The sequence below is a fragment of the Lathamus discolor genome, chromosome 5 (genome assembly GCF_037157495.1).
Source record: "Lathamus discolor isolate bLatDis1 chromosome 5, bLatDis1.hap1, whole genome shotgun sequence".
Taxonomy (NCBI): Eukaryota; Metazoa; Chordata; class Aves; order Psittaciformes; family Psittacidae; genus Lathamus; species Lathamus discolor.
The window spans coordinates 2,366,943-2,378,826 of NC_088888.1; the positions used below are offsets into that span (position 1 = coordinate 2,366,943).

Here is an 11,884-nt window from a genome sequence, read left to right on the forward strand (position 1 = left end):
CATAAACAGCCCTGATGATGTCTGTCTCACAGAGGTGAAATTCCACAGATGGTCTGCAGCCGTATGGAAAGCAGTAGGTCTGATACCTTTAGCCATCACCTCTTCCTGGGATGCTACAAACAGCAGATAGGATTGCGCTTTGTATGACTCCCTGTGTCTCTATAAATTGCAGGCTGTACATGATGTGACAGAAAAATCAAAACAAGATTATGATTTCTTTTTGGCATAATCAGTGTCTTCACAGCGCCTCGCTCATGCTCAGTGGTGTTATCCAAGTCAGTGCTCTGTTATCCAAATCAGCACTCTGTTATCCTCTCAGCGCTCCACTATCCAGCCAGCGCTCCGCTATCCAGTCAGTGCCCTGTTATCCAGTCAGCGCTCTGCTATCCAGTCAGCGCTCCGCTATCCAGTCAGTGCTCTGCTACCCAGTCAGCACTCTGTTATCCAGTCAGAGCTCTGTTATCCAGTTAGTGCTCCGCTATCCAGTCAGCGCTCTGCTATCCACTCAGTGCTCTGCTATCCAGTCAGCGCTCTGGTATCCAGTCAGCGCTCTGGTAGCCAGTCAGCACTCTGTTACTCACTCAGCCCTCCCGCTATCCAGTCAGCGCTCTGCTACCCAGTCAGCGCTCTGTTACCCAGTCAGCGCTCTCCTACCCCGTCAGCGCTCTGCTATCCACTCAGCGCTCCACTATCCAGTCAGCGCTCCATTACCCAGTCAGCGCTCCGCTACCCAGTCAGCGCTCTGCTATCCAGTCAGCGCTCTGGTAGCCAGTCAGCACTCTGTTACTCAGTCAGCCCTCCCGCTATCCAGTTAGCGCTCTGCTACCCAGTCAGCGCTCTGTTACCCAGACAGCGCTCTCCTACCCAGTCAGCACTCTGCTATCCAGTCAGCGCTCTGTTACCCAGTCAGCACTCTGCTACCCAGTCAGCGCTCTGTTACCCAGTCAGCACTCTGCTACCCAGTCAGCGCTCTGTTACCCAGTCAGTGCTCTGTTACCCAGTCAGCGCTCTCCTACCCAGTCAGCGCTTTGCAATCCAGTCAGTGCTCTGCTCTCCTGTCAGCGCTCTGCTATCCAGTCAGTGCTCTGTTACCCAGTCAGCGCTCTGCTATCCGGTCAGAGCTCCGCTACCCGGTCAGCGCTCCGCTATCCAGTCAGCGCTCTGCTATCCAGTCAGCGCTCCGCTATCCAGTCAGCGCTCCGCTATCCAGTCAGCGCTCCGCTATCCAGTCAGCGCTCCGCTATCCAGTCAGCGCTCTGCTACCCAGTCAGCTCTCTGCTATCCAGTCAGCGCTTTGCAATCCAGTCAGTGCTCTGCTCTCCTGTCAGCGCTCTGTTATCCAGTCAGTGCTCCGCTACCCAGTCAGCGCTCCACTATCCAGTCAGCGCTCTGGTAGCCAGTCAGCGCTTTGTTACCCAGTCAGCGCTCTGTTATTCAGTCAGTGCTCTGTTATCCAGTCAGCGCTCTGCTACCCAGTCAGCTCTCCGCTATCCAGTCAGCGCCCCGTTATCCAGTCAGCGCCCCGTTATCCAGTCAGCTCTCTGCTATCCAGTCAGCTCTCTGTTATCCAGTTAGCTCTCTGTTATCCAGTCAGTGCTCTGTTATCCTGTCAGCACTCTGCTATCCAGTGCTCTGCTATCCAGTCCTGCGTTACCCCATCAGTGCTGTGCTACACAGTCAGTGCCCTGTTCCCCAGGCAGTGCTCTGCTATCCAGTGCTGCGTTACCCGGTCAGTGCTGTGTTTTCCATGTAGCTCTGGCTGGTGCAGCTTCTGCCAGAAAAAAAAATCCCCACATTGCTCGGTTCTTTCCAGGCTTAAAATAACACACCCAGATGCATTGTTTGCACAGGGGATTCCCACACGTGCAAGGTCTTGCTCTGCATTCGCAGCTCAACGCCAGGCATGACTAATGAGGGGGATGCAGGGTGACGGTAATAATGTGAAGGTACTTTCCCCAGGCTGAGCTGTGGAGCTTGTAGATCTAGAGAGCTCCTAAAGTGAAGTTGCTAATAGAGACAAAACAGTGGGCCAGTGCGTGCCACCCATGGCTACCAATTCACACAGAGGGTTCTCTGCACCTTCCTTGTTCAATGCGCACCTTGAATCAGTAACAGGCGCTGAAAGGATGCTGCAGTTGCACCTCCTTGGCTGGCTGGTCTCATTGCCCTTTGGCCACCCAGGCCAAGCTGTTTGCAGGGCTCATGCGGAACAAGGCTGAAGTGATTTTGCCTGAAGGCCAAGTGACTTGGAAGAGTGGAGCGGGTACAGTGGAACTAAAGAGTTCATGGTAAGTCACTTGAACAACTCGGACCCTGGAAAACCCCTCTGAGTTCAGGACCAACAGCTAAGAGTGTCTAAGGGCTCTGTCTGTGCTCATTCAAATCAGTCTCCCAGGAGCTCTCTTCCGAACCTTGGGCTAACAGTGCCTGAATCTGCTGAGCTCTGGAACAAACTGCCATGAGTTTTCCCAGGTTCCGACATTGGAACGAGTGAGGAGATGGGGATGAGGCCAAGTGGGTGATATGCTGTTTAATCCTGCTGTTTACCATGATAAGAGTTTAAACAAATTGACCAAAGACTTCTACTGGGGGTGCTTCCAACAGGCTCCTATGCAATGCATAGAGAGGCTCTTTAGAGGCAAAAGCAAATAAATACTTGGCTGGAAATGCAACTTTCATCACTGATGAACTTCTGATTTTGTTTGTTTTTCCATTAATGCAGGCTGGGTTCGATCCTCTGTTCCCATCACAGAGCAGGAAAGTGAATTTGAGTCAGCCACTGCCGTAGCAGAAAGGTTTGTTGTTCTTCTCTTTGCTTTCTATACGCAGTACAAAGATATAGCTGAGATCAAAGAAAGGATACGAATCGCCATGGCACCTATGAGTTATCTCAGCACTTTCCTCTTCAGCAGGTGGTTATCCATCCATTCATTGCGCCTGCTGGGCCTGGCTTTTCTGTTGGTGTGAATAAGATGGGGCATGGGCATAGCAACCCCCACCATGCACTGAGCGGTGGCCCCGCCATGCAGTGAGTGCAAAGTGCACCCTCTCCAGGGCCTGGAAGATTCTTGTCCTCCTTTTTGAGCCGCAGTGAATGACAAAACAGTGATAAAACATAGTGAAGGTCATGGCCCTGATGAACCTGTGCCTGGGGCAGGGATTAATACCTGTCTCCCCACATGCTCAGTGCTGTGCACAGAGATACTCCCAACAGGATGCTTAATTCAAGCATAGGGGGTCAGTGCCACTACTGCACCTGGGTCTTTTGATGGAAAGGGTGGTGTGGATCACCTAAAAACGCAGAAGCAATGAGGCACTGGGACATGGAGTGCATAGGAGAAAGAGCCTGGAGAAGAGAAGCTGCGTGGAGACCTCAGAGCAGTTTCCAGAGTCTGAATGGGGCTCCAAGGATGCTGGAGAGGGACTCTTCATCAGGGACTGCAGCGACAGGACAAGGGGTGATGGGTTCAAACTGAAAGAGGGCAAGTTCAGGTTAGATCTAAGGCAGAAGCTCTTCCCTGTGAGGGAAAGTTTCAAAGGGCTGTGGTCTGAAGACCAAACTACTTCTGCAACAGCACTTGGAGACACATTCCTAGTAAAGCAGCAGTCAATATTATGGATTCATGTTTGGATTTTTGGCTGCAATGCTTGGGGGATGTAATATCTCAATGTACACTGATGAGGTGGCTGCATGGTGTCCAAAGTCTGTGGCTACCTACAAATGAGCCCAGCCTGCCACAGCAGAGCACCAGCACTGTGGTGTGGCTGAGCAAACCTGCAGCTTCCCTCATGGCAGTGAGTACAGCCGCCTGCTGTAGCATGCACAAAGCAGCACTGGCATTGGGGGAAGCAGGGCCACATCCCTCTGGTTTGGAAGTGCAGGGGGGTGAGACATGGAGAAGTCATGACACATCACAGTGTGTGATGGAACCCATGATGCCCCAGTGGTCTCACCTGCAGGCAGGCTGGCTCAGCACATGGATGGGGGCTGTTAGAGCCTGCCTGCAGAGGTGAGAGCTGTTTGTGCTCCTCACCCTGCTTAACCCCTGTTGACAAAGCCCATAGTGCTCAACAGCAGCAGAGCTGTGCTCTGTGGCACTGGGACGAGTGTCCCCTCCCATCTGTTGCAGGGTCCCTGCAGATGCACTGGCACAGGCTGCTGGCACTGTCTGCAACCTGCGCCATGGTTGCTGCTGGGGGATAACAGCTGATGTGGCCCTGCCTCCTCCTGCCCCCCAAAGGCTCCCTGACTCCGTCACTCTGTGTTTTGGGGTTCCTCTGACCCGGAGCGGAGCAGACGGGCATAGTCCAGGTGCAGAGCCTGCCTCTTTCCCATGTGTATTCTGTATTCAGTGACATGGTTCAGTTCTTGGCAGTGCTGGGAATGGCTGGACTTGGTAATCTCAAAGGTGTTTTCCAACCTGGCTGAGTCAATGATTCCATTTCTGTGTGGGTTCTGGGTTTAACTCCTTTAATATGCAGACTTTGTGTCCTCTAGTTTGGCTGTGCCAGGGCTGTATGTTCTGCCACCAAAGTGCAAACAGACACTTGGCTTCTTCAGTGCCCAGCTGCAGCTTAGATAAAGCACATGTCTTGTGTTGATAGAAGTTTTCTTGTGAGCAGTGCAACCAATAAAACTTTCCAGCTCCAGGGATTTCTGAGCTCCTTACCACAGCAGTCGCAGTCTCCTACGTATGTCCTGTGATGTTCCCACTATGGCCCAGTGCTCCCAGTGCTGCACTTCCAGCTCCCTGCATGTCTTCCTGATCCCTGCCATGGTACCACCAGTCTCCCCATGTACCCTCTGCCTGCAGGGGCACCTCAGCTTTCTTGTGTGTCCCTGTAATTCCCCAGCTCTCTTTTATGTTACCTCCCTGCACTTGTTGGATTGCCATTTAGGCAAGAAATAGCATATGCTGAGATCAGTCCAGAGGTGGGTAGGTCGTGTTGGGATAGCTGCTGGTGTCAGGCTGGGTGTGCACCTCCTCCTGATAGCCTCAAGGAGGAATGGAGAGGGTTGGTGTCATCTATGTGGCCACCAGCCCTCACAAACCTTGTGGGCACTTTCTGTCTCCAAGAACTCTGTCTGTCAAGTTTTCTTGACCACCGTCAAAACCTGAGTTGTGGACCTGGGCTAGGAGACAGTACGACCATTATCACGTGAACTGATTTCCATGGAATGTGTCTATGCCAGTCGATACGTCTCCCAGGGGGAATAGGACCTGTTGCTTGGGACCTCCCTCCCAGGTCTGTTCAGCGCATGAGCACTGGTGAACCCATGAAATGGAAAGGACCTGGGATTATCTAGCAGGAAGGTCTGTCTTTGTGAAGTGCACTGCCTGGAGAGGGCAGCTTTGAAGTCCTGATTGGCACTGGCTTATTGCTATAAATATATAGAGAGAGCATTTTTGTGCTCAGAACATTGCTGGACACACAACAAAGGGGAAGGAAGCAGACAAATGAAGCGCTGTGGGAAGAAGTTAAATGGAACACCATGTGGGGAGCCCCAATCAGAGTATCACTGTATAACTTCCCTTCTCTTTAGGGGTCATTATTCCTGCCTGGAAAAGTCAGGGTGGAAACTTAGCTCTGTACTACACAGGACCTCTGTGCTGAGTTGAGGCAGTGGCATGAGCAGTGGACTAATGTGGTACCTAATATGCATGAGCAAATATCAGCACCTTCCAAACGAATCTCTTCTCTGCTCCCAGTAGGCACAGCATCCATTGACAAGGGGGAACACACCATTCATCCAATGAGGTTGTTTCTTGACCAGCACATGTAGGCTGCTGTGGTATCAAGATGATCAGAGCTTCCTCCTGGAGTCCTTCAGTTGCTCTTTCTTTGGAGAGGTGCAGCTACATGCAGTGGTCTTGTTCCACCTCTGCTGTCCCGGTAGATGCAGATTATGGCATGTGATAGAGAGCGCTGGGGCATTCATAGCTTGAGGAGGTGTCCGGAAGACTGGGGTCTTTCTTCCCCTGCTCGCTAGAGAGTTACCTGCACTAGCATCCCTCCAATCTAGCTTTGCACTTTCTTCTCAGAGGGCTGAGTGATAAGGCTATTCAGAAGCTGTTAGTAACACTGCAGACTGATCCACTCTGCCCCAGACTCTTGCTTTCACTGTTTGCATTTCAAGGTGTACACAATTGCATGTGGTTTTGTTTGCCATGGCTCAGCTTAGCAGCCAGCACTCTTAGAAAGCATTTGAGCTGGTTTATTCCAGGATGTGGAACCGGTCCTCCTGCTCTTTGAGAAAGATAAGCCAGTGGCCAGCTTCATCTGCTCTGTTTCTACAGAACCAGGGTTTGCTTGATTTGACTGTATGAAAACTGTCTTAAGGTGTAATTCATTGTAATATCTGCTTCCATCCCTCTGCATGGATAGATATGGAAAGAGATGTGATTGAAATCCAAACCTATATTTTCCTGGCTAAAAATCTGTGTAGGAGTAAAATGAAAATGGCAAAATCCCAACTAGTGAGGCATACGGATGGATGTCTGAAATGCTGATTTCCTGCAATGAGGACATTGTAGGGAAGCTAGAGAAGCTACTTCAGATCTTTACCAAGAGTGTTTTCATAGCTGATGTCACATTTCCTTGCTTTTTATTATTCACGTTAGTCTATTTCCAAGTATGTTCCCTTTTGGAGGGTGCTGTTTTGTGCTCTCTTTCTTTGCTGCTAAGAGCTTTTGTCTCTCTCCCAAAAAGTCAGCTAGGAAAGGCATTAGATCTCCACAGTTTGAGGCTCATTGCATTCTGTCAAGTCTTTGTGTGGGCTGGGCTGGACTTCAGTCCATGGCTCATGTCCACAGCTCAGTGATGTGAGGAGCAGCAGAGAATCCATGCGCTGCAGCTGGCCACAGCAGAACAACTGGACCTGCCAGTGTGAGCTAGAAACCTTCCACAGTGTCTCCTTCAGACACTGGGCTTTAACTAGGCCCCACATCTGTTTCCTGCATCTCGGCTCCACAGGCATCCTCTAAAGAACACGTGGGGTTGTTTTGAAGTTTGAGTTTACCCAAGTGTTCAATGGCTTGAGATGAAAAACATAACAACACTTGTGAGCACTTACATCTATAGCAGCGTCTTTGCCAAATGTGGACTAGAAAAGTGTTCCTTTCCAGCTGTGCATCTGCTAAGGATGTGGGAGACTCCCAGGCCTTTCTCCCATAGGACACTTCATTTTATGGTTCTTCCCTTTTTCCTGTTAGCACCCACACCATCCTTTCACTGATAACTGTGTTATGCTTCCCTAAAAGGACTACTTGTGGTAATTTTCATCTTCTCTCCCATGCTATGTTGCAGAGGAAAGGTTCTCACTGAGACAAGGGCAGAAAAATTAAAGAGGACCTGGTTTTGCCTTCAGGGAACTTGACCAGTGATTTCCCCAGGAGCAGATGTGCCTTCTATCCAGTTGCTCTTAAACACTTGATTCAAGTTCAGGTTTCAGCCCTTGCAATGGAGGAGGGAGGATGGGAGAAAGAAGCTTATCTTATTAATAAGCATGCTGCATGCAGTCTATATACACAGGGAAGGGTCATAGCTGTATTTGTGTAGGTGCTCAGGGCACTGGTGGAATAGAGACGAATTGAATTTAATCCAACACTTGTGAAAGACTCTTAAACTTCAGATGGATGCAAACAGCAATAAAAGTGAAAGAACACATGGCCAGCAGTGATCACAGGAAAACAAATATTTGGAGCAAATCAAAGATCAGGTTTAATGGAGCACTACTTCTTTGGTGTGCACCATCTGTGTAATCTGGCCATAAGCCAGTTTGTGAGGGATAAGGAACGAGTGTTTGGGTATAGTCTATTGCCAGGTATTCCACCCTTTGGAACTGGCACAGCAGATTACAAAAGTGGGGCTGGAAAAAGGGCTGAGTGTTTCTCCCAGTCTGGTGCTTTTGGTCTCAGTCCAGCCCAGTGTGGGTTGGAGCAGCCTTTGTTCACAATGTGCCCTCCAGCTATAAAGGCCTGTTCAAAACAGCATCAGGAGTCAGTGTAAAGTAGGACTTGAAACTACCTTTGCATGTGACTGCTGACATGTCTTATGTTGCTAAATTCACAAAAACAATAGGGAACTGGATCCAGGTAGAGGGAGATCTGTTTGTGTTTGGTTTGGGAAATCACTGTAGGCTAGTGGCTCGCAGTGAGTGGGTGCAGAACCTTCCTCTGGACCTCACATGGCTGTCTCCCCAAGTGACCCCTGCTCTTATGTCTCTACTGTGCTGACTGCCACGTGTAACTCTGCTCACATCCACAGCTACTCTTTATTGCTGATGGAAGGCTGTTTTGCTTACTAAAAGCAGACACACGAGTGTTTAAGATAAAAAGCTCAGTGTTGCTCTGTTTTCTTTGAATGTATGTTTCAAGACTCAGTAATATCAAGACAGCTGGGTGGAAAGCACAGGGGTGTACTTAGTAATGACCTAGAAATGTAAGCACATCACAAAGTACACCTGAACAAGTATGTCAGATGGAAACTTAGTGAAACAGAGACTAAGGGAAGTACTGTAACACTGGTGAAAGGTGAAGGAAGTGGAGCAAAACAGCTAGTGCCTCAGTATTCCCCAATACGGAGGGCTTTTCTGACTTAGGGTAAGAAAGGATAGTTTCATGATTGCGTTTTTCCTCCCTATGGACTATTTTAAGTAGATATGTATATTCCAAATTTTACTTACCTAATGGGGGGAAAAAAGGTAAATCCTTTCCACTCATTTAAAAGCAATTAGGTTTATGCATACCTTAAAACATAAGCATGGCAGAAGACAACAGGACAGAAAAACGGGGCTGTGGACGTGGAAGAGAGGTAGCTGAGTAGTTACAGCAAATGCTGTTTCCTTTATTTGCAAGTCCCAGTGTGGACCATTCATTCCCTTCCTAAGGTTTCTAAAAGCTATAAGCTGTTGGTACTGTCTGAGGTCTTAAGGGACATAAATACTCTGTTCAGCCTGTGTTTGCAGTTCATTGGAAATATAAGATTATCTCCAAAGGCTTAAACAGCTTGAATGCCATTCTGCCAGAGCTGGTACTTACTTTGCGTGTTGCTACGTTGATTGCTGTCATGAGGCTGACCTTCTCATGGGCTATTCTGGCTCATTTGTTTTCCTTGCTGCACCAGTGAGAGAAGTTAATTAAACAGATTCCAATGAGGAATATTTGCTTGGAGACTGATCCCCCTTCCTTTCCTCCAAACAAAGAGATAGAGTCAAACCCATGTAGATTAGTTCCTATATTTATGGTCCTTTACAATCCTTTTCCTATATTCTCTCCAAAGTTCATGTGCTTTAAGAGCCTCAGTGCTATGTAACATTTACACATGTTCTTTTTCACTGTCTTGGTCTTACTATTCTTAAAACAAAACCAAAACCATATACATATAGATAGGTGGGTGTTGGACTCTTTTCCTAAGTAACAAGTGATAGGACATCAGTAAACAGCCTCAAGTTGTGCCTGGGGATGTTTAGACTGGATATGGGAAAAATTCCCTTTGCTGAAATGGTTGTCAAGCACTGAAACAGGCTGCCCAGGGAAGTGGTTGAGCCACCATGCCTGGAGGCATTTAAAAGACACATAGATGTGGCACTTAGGGACATGGTTTAGTGGTGGACTTGGCAGTGTTAGGTTAACATTTGGGCCTGATGAAATTAAAGGTCTTTTCCAACCTAAATGATTCTATATATATGTAAGAGCCTCAGGGATCTCACAAGCCAGAGAAACAACCTTTAAGTCAACACTTCAGCTGTCGGGCTGACATAATGTAACTGATGATCCACTAAAACACACTGATGAATGTGACTGTGGACACCTCAAAGCTGTCAGGCGCTGAGTGAGTGCCAGAAGTGCTGAGTGCCTTCTGTTCCCAGCAGTGCTGTCATAAACTGGGCATAGTATTGGGAGGGCCTGTGTGCAGGCAGGAGGTGGAAGCAGAAGGCCAGGCTCTCCCCTGCTTTCTAAACATCTGGATGAAGTAGGTGTCACTCATGCAGAAGGCTCTAGATGCTCTGGGGTTGTCCTAGCAGAGGAGCTGCCCACTGGCCAGTGGCTGTGGCAGTGATGGCATGGCTGATAGGGGCAGTAGGTTTGTCTCCCCTGGTAAGAAAAGAGAGGGGATTTTCTGTGAGAGATCCTGGGGTTTGCAGCTCATCTGGAATAGTTCATATTGTGCTAGGAATACTGCAAAAGCCTACTGTTCAAATTGGGGCTTGGGGAACGCTTGGGGTGCTTTCCCAACGCAGGAGCTCCAACAAGGAGAGTCCCTCTTGGTGTCTGGCTGACTTCCTGTTAAAATGATTATTGCTGCTGGAATGCTGAGGCATTTTCCATAAGGTACTGTTGCAGGCAGGGTCTTGGGCAGGCATCTTTTATTGTTACTCAGTCTAAACAAACAAATTCCTGCTGGGTTTTAGTTAAGCTGAGGTCGGCCAGCATCTCCGCCATCATATGGATATAGACTTTCAAAGAACATGGCTCTCTTCCTGCTGATAACATCTTCAGAGAGAAATTGGGAACTTCAAGCAGGCACTAAATATTTGGGTTTCTTCAACAGTAAAAGTAGCAACATTTCTCAAGCTTGGGTGTGAACAACCTGTCTCCAAAATACAAGCACGTTTTTGTAGTGGGCTATTAATGGCTCCAAATTCACACGTGTCTTCCATTTGATTTTCAAAGGATGTGTGTGCATGGACCAGGCAGGTAAGTGGCAATGAATCAGGTAGTAAAAGACTACTGCTGTAGATTTCTACATAGATGGGGCAGGGAGCTGGATCTCTCAGTGTATGTTTTGCATCCACAGAAGGCTGCATCTGGGTTGATCACCTGGGATCTCACTGCAGCTAGTAGAGAAAACTGTTAGGGAGCAATTCCTCTCATGTTACTGAATTATAGAATCACAGAATGGCTGAGGTTGGAAAGGACATTAAGATCATCCAGTTCCAATCCCCTGCCACTGGCAGAGACACATCACACTAGAACCATGTCATCCAAGGCTCTGTCCAACCTGGCCTTGAGCGCTGCCAGGGATGGGGCAGCCACAGCTTCTCTGGGCACCCTGTGCCAGCGCCTCAGCACCCTCACAGGGAAGAGCTTCTGCCTTAGATCTAACCTGAACTTGCCCTGTTTCAGCTTGAACCCATCACCCCTTGTCCTATCGCTACAGTCCCTCTCCAGCATCCTTATAGACTCCCTTCAGGCACTGGAAACTGCTCTGACGTCTTCACGCAGCTTCTCTTCTCCAGGCTGAACAGCCCCAATGTTCTCAGCCTGTCTTCATACAGGAGGTGCTGCAGCCCCTGAGCATCCTCATGGCCTCCTCTGGACTCTGGAATTCTTAGATGCTGAGTTGATAAATGGGCTGTGCTAGCGGAAACCTGTAATATCTCCTCATCATACTATTTAGGATGGGTTGAGGTTCAGCCTAGCAGTAACCCAGGCTAGAAGTCAAAGAGCCAACCCGCTCAAATGCAGCTGGCTGGTCACTTCTGTCCCACAGTCCTTTGATGGCTCAGGTTGGTGTCACTTGATCTCTCTCACAAAAGAGCTTTGTTGATTCACTTTTAGGAAAGAAATGAACCCAAGAAGATCAAGATTGTGTGCCAGAACACTGCTGCAGTGAAAGGTGTATCAGGAGTCTGAGAGTAACAGCAAAAATGCCTCAAAGCTTTTCCCCAAACTTAGCCAATTGAGTGAATGAGTGCTTGTCGAAAATGAGAATGTTCATCCAAGACAACCCTCCTGCAGATGATGCTTTATATTCCTCTATGTGGGCACATGCACTTTTCTTACTGCGTGTAAAGGATTCAGATGGAAGTTACTTTTTTTGGTAATATATGAGGAGCCTGTTCATCTTGGCAAATAAGAACTCAATGTATTTCACCTAC

At 48.5% G+C, this 11,884-nt stretch overlaps 1 long non-coding RNA gene across 1 annotated transcript; it reads left to right on the forward strand.

Annotated features, from left to right (window-relative positions):
- The first annotated feature begins 1,808 nt into the window (after positions 1 to 1,808).
- Positions 1,809 to 11,884, forward strand: LOC136014586 (uncharacterized). Its single transcript, XR_010612781.1, has 3 exons — positions 1,809 to 2,288; positions 2,723 to 2,795; positions 11,565 to 11,884. It is a non-coding gene; the product is annotated as an uncharacterized LOC136014586 (long non-coding RNA).